Here is an 8314-nt window from a genome sequence, read left to right on the forward strand (position 1 = left end):
GAGTTATCGTTGGGCCAAATTCAACTTTGTTTTATATGCGCGTCATTTGTCCAATAGACCACGTTCATTCATATTTGAAACATATTACGTCAATTTGTTATCAGTTTGGCATCGCCACGACTATTGGGCCGGCCACAGCTGGGCGACGACTCGCTCCCTCGCCTGACCTCCAGGGGTGACAGCTCCCTATTCAGTTGACGCTCCCTCGCATCTCGTCCACGGTGGGGCAGACTAACGCTCCTGCAACCACACCAATGGTTCGCAGCTTCCCACTGCCGCGCACACGACTTCGGCGCGCTCCGTCCAGTGCGGAGACGTCGCTCCCGGCGCATCTACGCCCTCGCCTCCCGCCTGCCGGGGTGAGCTTTGCGAGGCACCGCCCCACGGCGGGTCCCTCGGTAGCCTGGAGGTAGACGGCGCACCTGGTCAGACGGTGGGACTCATGGGCAGACAGCAAGCGCCCGGCATGACCTGTGTTGACGCGTTACGGCCTCTTCGGACGGCGCATTCTGTGGACTCGGCCTGACCGGCCTGTCAAGCAATTTAGTCCCATGTCACACTTCCTATAAACGTCGATGGCAATATCTCTATACGCATCGAACATCCCGCCACCAAGGGCTTACAGGCCTGGGGATATCACGTCAGATGAAAGCGGACTGTGTCTCAATCTCTCCTGAGTCGTCTTAAACAAGCAGATAGACCCAGCTACCGCTGTGCACAACCCTGCATTCCAGGCGGTCCGACCCGGTCCTGGCCAGGTCAAAGGACCTACACCTTGTCATGCTGTCACGCTTGAGGTCAAGGGAAGAACACGAGACGCGTTGACTGTTTCGTAGGTCCCCCCCCCTTCCCCACACACAGAACGACATATTGCCTTTGGTTCGCGCTACCCAACACACACTTCCTCTGCAAAAGAACAGGACTGCAATCGTCCGGCTCCTCTCGACCAGTCACCCTGTCGGCCGTACTGCTCGGGCGTGCCCAGCGCAGCAGCTTCGTGGCCGTTATGATCCCTTTGTGGCTCGGGTCCTCTTGAAAAGGGAGCGTGACGAACAGCGATTAGAATACTGCCCATTTGGGGGGGGGGGGATTTTTACGACTTGGGACCAGGCAGAAGGGGATGAAGAGAAGAGAGAGAGAGAGAGAGAGAGAGAGAGAGAGAGAGAGAGGAGAGAGAGAGAGAGAGAGAGAGGAGAGAGAGAGAGAGAGAGAGAGAGAGAGAGAGAGGAGACAGAGAGAGAGAGAGAGAGAGAGAGAGAGAGAGAGAGAGAGAGAGAGAGAGAGAGAGAGAGAGAGAGAGAGAGAGAGAGAGAGAGAGAGAGAGAGAGAGAGAGAGAGAGAGAGAGAGATAGAGAGAGAGAGAGAGGGAGGAGAGAGAGAGAGAGAGAGAGAGAGAGAGGAGAGAGAGAGAGAGAGGGAGAGTGAAGAAAAAACGGAAAGGGCGAGTAGTATATTCGTGAGGAAAATCTGCGCCCGCGCGCTGGATGGGTTCGATTGAAATTTCAAACAAAGCAAAGGGCTGACAAAAAGACTGATGTTCTAGCTAAAGAAAACGTTCATGAATATGCGAACGCGGCCCGCACGTCGCGCCCGGCCGCGGCGCAGCACCGGTGAGGGCCTCAATGAGACGACCTGGACCCTTATGGCCGCCTCCAACGGTTCAGTCAAGATAACTTTGGCGTAGAGTAGCGAACGAGTCACGGCACCAAGGTGCACGTTACCATCCTCGGTCACCACGTCGGCCGATGCCGTGCACGAATGCCCTGTTTCCATGCACGCAACCCCCTCAAGCTTCGCTTCAACGCTGGACAAGTAAAGCGTAGCCCATGGCGTGCATTTAAAGCCATTCATACATGGTCACATATCAGCCTTCTTTTCGGACTTTTGTTCTCCGTCCTCATAAGTCTACACCCCCGCATATCCAGCGCCGAAACTGTTTGTTATAGCGCCTCCCAACCTTCATCATGGGATTACACGCCCCCGCCTCTCGCCCAAGACGCAGTGCCAGGCCGGGACGACCGCATGACCAGCGCCCTCCCTCTTCCCCAGTGATATAGGAGGGAGGGGTTGTTGTGGGCCACGGTCGTCCGTTGGGAGGGGTCAAGGGACAGTCTCGGATCGCACAGCCGTCCATGGTTCGGATAGGATGGGAGCGACATCCTGCGGACTCACACTGCGCGTGTTGTCACCAGCGTCCCGTTGCCCGCGGATCCGGACATCACGGCTAGATGACCAGCATTTGAATGGTCGAATTTTGACACACGGTCGTCGTCACTTTATCTCGTTACCAGCCAGCAGTGCGGTGGCTGTTTCCCGTAGTGTTCGCCCTTCCTGCCAGGGTGAGAGGAAAAAGACGCCATAAAGTCTCAGCAGCTGAATGCCCTGTAGAGCGACAATGACAACAACCGTTCAGGGGTGGCATGGATCTCTCCCGGCCCTCCGTGTACTCAAGACCTTGTGGCTGCTGACAGGCCGTTTTAGCCGGGGTTTCTGAGAAGCTTCGGGTGGGTGAGATCCCCTCTGGCCGCTCAGAGACTTTGGTGGTCGTCCCATCCCCGTGGTCGCGCAGAGAAACCCTTGATCGCTCGTGAGTCTTTCTGGTCACCCGTGGTTCTAAGTGCCCGTTTAGTTGTTGTTGGGACGCTGGCCGCTCAGCGATTCGTTTGGTCACCAAATCATATAGAATATCCTCACAATCCTGGACATTTGACGTTTTGGCCATCAAGAGGCCCTTTCTGACACCAAATAGCTCTTCTGGCTGCTCGTGACCCCTCCAACTGATTGAGGGTCCTCTGGACTCAGAGCTCTAAGTAACCTGCGAAGTTCGCTCATCTGCTTAGTATCCCACTGGTCACTCAGCGATCTGAGTGACCAGTGGGATGCTGTTTAGATAAGCAGCTTAGGGATCTGTGTGGCCACTGAGAGTCATACAAGCTGTGGCTCTTCAGTGACTCTGGCCACTGAAGACTCCCCTGGGTAAGGAAGTGCCTCTCTGTCTTCTCAGGAGCCCTTCGTTCCAGCCAGAGCCATTCTAGGCGCTCCGAGCCTTCTATTTCCGTATGCCCCTCTGGGTACTCGTAGTCCGTTGACCTGCGCAGGGCCCGTTTCGCCACTGAAAGGTCATCTGATTAAAAGGGCGCACCTTTGTTGCTATCAAAGCAGGTGCAATCTTATACCCGACACTGTTGACGTGCAATGTTACAAATGGGTTCCCGTCTGCATGTATCAGTGAACTGATGGCGTCATGCAAGAAGGTTCCCTGTAAAGCTGCATAAAGTTGCCCTGTGCATTTTATACGTCTGAAAGGCATGACTGCGGACGTCAAACGGCCTGGATATTAACGCGCCCTCCAACGCCGAACCTCGTTCCCGATGAAATGCATGACTATGGCAGGGCTGGGTACTGGATCGACCTTAAAAATTAAAGTGCGGTCAGATAGAACTCTTACCATGGACTCCTTCCCGCCATTGAAATGTAGAAGATGCCGTAAGTTGTTCAGTGCATTAGCGAGGAACTTGATTCACACAGATAAGACAGTAGTAATAGCCATATTTCTCTGAGAAAAACGAGGAGAACACATATTTAACTGGGTTGATGTTTCGACAACATGCCTTTATCGAAACAATAGCAGAAGATCCATGTAAAATATTCCCGTAGACAATCAAACTCTTCTGAATAGCGTAGACGGAATCGATTTCCTCAAAACGGTGCTGTTGACATTCGTGTGCTCACTAAAACTTTCTCATACCTCTGGCGCGGAAACATGGGGAAATGCTGCTCAAAAGGCTAGTACATGTCAAAATATCGCACCTCAGGCGCACTCAAATCAACGAGCGACGTGTTGAGCTTATGTATATAGGTTAATGGAGCGGCTACCGTCGGTAACAGTTGACTTACGTCAAGTTAGTGGAAAACATACCACTTCGTTCTCCAAACGGCGAGAAATCCTTCAGCTTATGTCAAATGGGGTTGTTTTGCTGCGCGCGAGATAATGACACGTAAGAGCTGCTGTTTTTTCAGACAGTTATGTGATCCCATCTTTCCGTGATCCCAACTTTCCGGGATCCCATCGCATCATTCTCCCAGCCCGTTCCTAGTACCTTTCGCCAGCATTTGCGCAAACATCTTTGCCTCTACATGAGCCCAACGCGGAACCCAATATGTTTCCCTTTCTGTCCCTGGCAGCGCAGAGAGCTAGTTAAGATCGGATTACGAAGTGCTGGGGGTACGGCGAAAGGCGCCCATCAGGCTACGCGTGTCGCGCCAGTCTTGGGGTACGTGTACGGAATATGGGAGAGCATGGACGGCGCGATTGCCCAAAATTATTCCGGGTGGGGCTCGTCAGTGAAAAGGATTCAAATTATCCCAATATAGGCCAACAAACGTGTTTCTCCCACGAACTGGCGCATTTTCTTCTCTAAGGAGGAGGGAGGGGGGGGGGAGGGGGTGAAACGCCTTCACAAGCTGAATAAGAAACTGCACTACTCGTGGAGGATGGCTGGGATGGCCCGAAGGGGGGGGGGGGGGAGGCACACGGGGTGTCCGAAGGAAACACGGTCTCTAGAATGCCTGCATATTGGACTTCATCACTCAGTGCTGCCTGCTACCGATTCAAACTATATCGTGTATCAAGCGTCCCGGGTATTGAGATCCCTCATCAGTTTTTTGGCGTTCAAGAGAAGAAAATCCAGACAGTGTCCTAGAATTGCCGACTTTGGGTGTAAAGTAACACCCTATGAGGAAGAATTTTTCACTCCTTTTCCCCCCATTTTATGTGAATTTTTCACTCCTGCCTGACATTGTCTAATTGCACATGCCAAACCCCTATTTCCCTTTCTGAGGTTTTCCGATGTCATCCAAAACCGAGCTCACTTGAAACCACCACGCATAAACGAGGCTCCACAGAACCTGAACACCTATGGCTATGTCCTGCCTCACCTACATCTGAATCATGTCTATGTATGCACAGAGCAAGGGCGCCAGGTACCTCCAAGCCCAAGAAGCCCAGCGACTCAAGCCGCTTGCACGCATTAAGTTTGGTTTGTTTACAAAATGCATCACAGTTGGCAGCATTGTGCCAAATGCAAGGTTTTCACGCATCCCTATTTTTTTGGTCTCACCACCACACCACGAAAGCAGAGCCTGGTGCAAGCACCAGCAAGGCCTGGTAGAGAATTTTACCCTACGTATTTCATTTTTCCCGAAGAAACTTGACCACTAAATTGCATCACTCCCGAAATGTAGTAGTGAAAAATTCAGGAAGCGCTTCCTAAATGAAATTCACGAGATGAATATTACCACTTGAGCACTGATGTCAACAGACTTTAAGTCAAATCAGCTGGTTACAAAATTGTGTCAAAAATGTATTAGTCTTTATGTTTATTTAACTACTTTTGTTTTTCTTGGTATCATACGAGTGTGATACCACTTTATTCTTCCTTCTTTTCGATTGCCTTTAGAGGTACCATTTGTTGCTTAAAATGTTGACCAATTTCTCTGCAAGATGCTCCAACTGCAAACTTGTAGGTATTTCGTACATATATTAAATTAATTCGCCAGCCGCCCAAACATGTTTGATATGTACCCAAGAGGTGAACAATCCACAGTAAATGAAGGAGACAATTTGAAGCACAGAACATATTTTTACCGCCATTTTTGCGCTGTTAAACCCTCGGTTGACCGTTTTTCTTGGCTTATGGCGGTGCTCAATAATGATGAATCTAAGCCTTTCGAGTGTCTAACTCACCAGGCTACCTGACAAGGCCATCCTAATGCTGCCATACAGAGCTTTGGGACAGACCTGACGCAGCTAATGCGGAAGTGTTTGATGGCGAAATTCTGTCCTCTGGAGATGTTTATCATGCGCACCTCTTACTTGTGTCGCATTTTAATCTCGTAGGTTGGTGGACATTATTTATATTTATAGTTGAGGGTGAGGGAACTGACTCTGTCTGCCAGCAGATCATGCAAAAGGTACCAACTTTTTGTTGTGGGGGAACAGGAAGAAGCCAGTAAGTCTTCTGTGGGACAAGTAATTGCTTACCTTACCTTACCTTACCTGCTTTCAACACACCATTGGTGACCAGAGTTAGCCATTTTCTGTTTTAGTCCATCGAGTTTTGTCATTAGACAAATTATGATGCCACAAGGGATGTAATGGGCTTATTTTGTTCCATATTCTTAGTGATTTGCCCCAAATTTATTGAAGTGGTCCCTCATGGCTGCTTTAACCAGATGATTTCTATAGCTGTCATGGATTGCTGACTGGAAAATGACTGTACTGTATAAATGTATTCTATTTTTTAACACAGGGATGCTCTAAGCTGCATAGCAATTACAATATGAGTTAAATATTAGTATGTAACAAATCGTCAGACCAGTCCATTTAAAATCTGAAGCCAACATCTCAGACTTTGTCATCAAATATGAATAAACAAGCCTAAATAGATGCCTTTGCTGCATATGAAAAGGCAAGCAGCAATACTGGTATGGTCATCTAAAAGTTATGTCACTTTTTGAGAAGAGATTGTTTTGTGGAGCATACCCATTATTGCTCTAGACATGGGTTTGCCACGGCAATCAAAATAAGTCGTTTAAAGTAATTTAGAGTGTTTTGATTTGTGTGTTGTCAACATTGTCTGATATCAACAAGCATACACAAATGAACAATAAAAATGCAAGCTGAAACCAGCCAAAAATTTGCTTTATCAGGTTTTTATTACAAATGCTGCTGTCAACAAACAGGTGAGCTAAGATGATGTTCAACATTTGGGCTACTCTAAGTTAGGTTAAGCTGGTTAAGTGCATGGCAAGTGGCAATATGAATGGTGCAAGGATCAGTAACTCACAACTGCTGCTGCGATACAAACAGGTTTGTCACTTTTTGAGAAGAGATTGTTTTGTGGAGCATACCCATTATTGCTCTAGACATGGGTTTGCCACGGCAATCAAAATAAGTCGTTTAAAGTAATTTAGAGTGTTTTGATTTGTGTGTTGTCAACATTGTCTGATATCAACAAGCATACACAAATGAACAATAAAAAATGCAAGCTGAAACCAGCAAAAATTTGCTTTATCAGGTTTTATTACAAATGCTAGCTGTCAACAAACAGGTGAGCTAAGATGATGTTCAACATTTGGGCTACTCTAAGTTAGGTTAAGCTGGGTAGTGCATGGCAAGTGGCAATATGAATGGTGCAAGGATCAGTAAATCACAACTGCTGCTGCGATACAAACAGGTTTGACAGGATGAGATGAAGTAAGGTCCCTTAGGTTAGGCATAGTTAGGCAACTTTCATGGAAATAAGCATCGGTGTTTTGGAAGAAACAATGTCAAAATGTTTGTTTCCCTGACCCCATCTTAACAAAGCCAGAGGCATGTGTATTGTGTTTGACTTGGTGATAGGCTGATGTGTAGAGTCCAATGTTTTTTTTGTTTGAGTGCTTCTTGTTTGTGAATTTTTTGTTGTTATTTTGTTGTTGAATTCGTTTGCTTTGTTTTTGTTAAAAGTGTTGTGGGGGCGACGTGCAAAGTGCAGCATCAAATTATTGGTGTTAATAATTGTTATGCTCATTGCATTGTCATGGGTAACTATGCTTTATTGTATTCTGTTTCACTTTAATTGCCTGAAATGTGAACACAAAAGAGTTTTGTCAAGTTTCTGATATTACGTCAATGCCAACTTGAAATAGATGTCTTTGTTTGATAAAGCATCAGTCACGAGCTCATCAGCTAGATCTTTTGTGAATTGATTTTTTCGCTCCCGCACGGTCTTTTCGCGACGGAATTTTTCACTCCCACCCTAGTTCAAAACCGATTCTAGCTCCGTGAATCCAGACGTAGATCGAGTTTAAACCTGAAGCCCGGATAGTCGTTAAGGCGGAAAACGACTGCTGTTGTAGTTGGACCCTAAAAGCTAGGGGCGGTTTGTTTGCATTCCTAGCGGCAGCAGACATCTTGACATGGGTGGAATGACGTGTAGATGGCGTAGATGAGCGTTTGGGTTGGGTGTTCTTATTGTTACAAATTGTGGCCAAGAGGGGGAGAGAGAGGAGCGAGCGGATGGAGGAGGAGCGAGAGGAGAGAGAGAGAGAGAGAGAGAGAGAGAGGGAGGAGAGAGAGGAGAGAGAGAGAGAGAGAGAGAGAGTGGAGAGGAGAGAGAGAGAGGAGAGAGAGAGAGAGAGAGAGAGGAGAGAGAGAGAGAGGAGAGAGGAGAGAGAGAGAGGAGAGAGAGAGAGAGAGAGGAGAGGAGGAGAGAGAGAGAGAGAGAGAGAGAGAGGAGAGGGGGGGGGGGAAATTGGGTGGCATGACAAA

The sequence above is a fragment of the Pollicipes pollicipes genome, unplaced genomic scaffold (genome assembly GCF_011947565.3).
Source record: "Pollicipes pollicipes isolate AB1234 unplaced genomic scaffold, Ppol_2.1 Scaffold_4295;HRSCAF=5057_pilon_pilon_pilon, whole genome shotgun sequence".
In the NCBI taxonomy this organism is placed as follows: domain Eukaryota; kingdom Metazoa; phylum Arthropoda; class Thecostraca; order Pollicipedomorpha; family Pollicipedidae; genus Pollicipes; species Pollicipes pollicipes.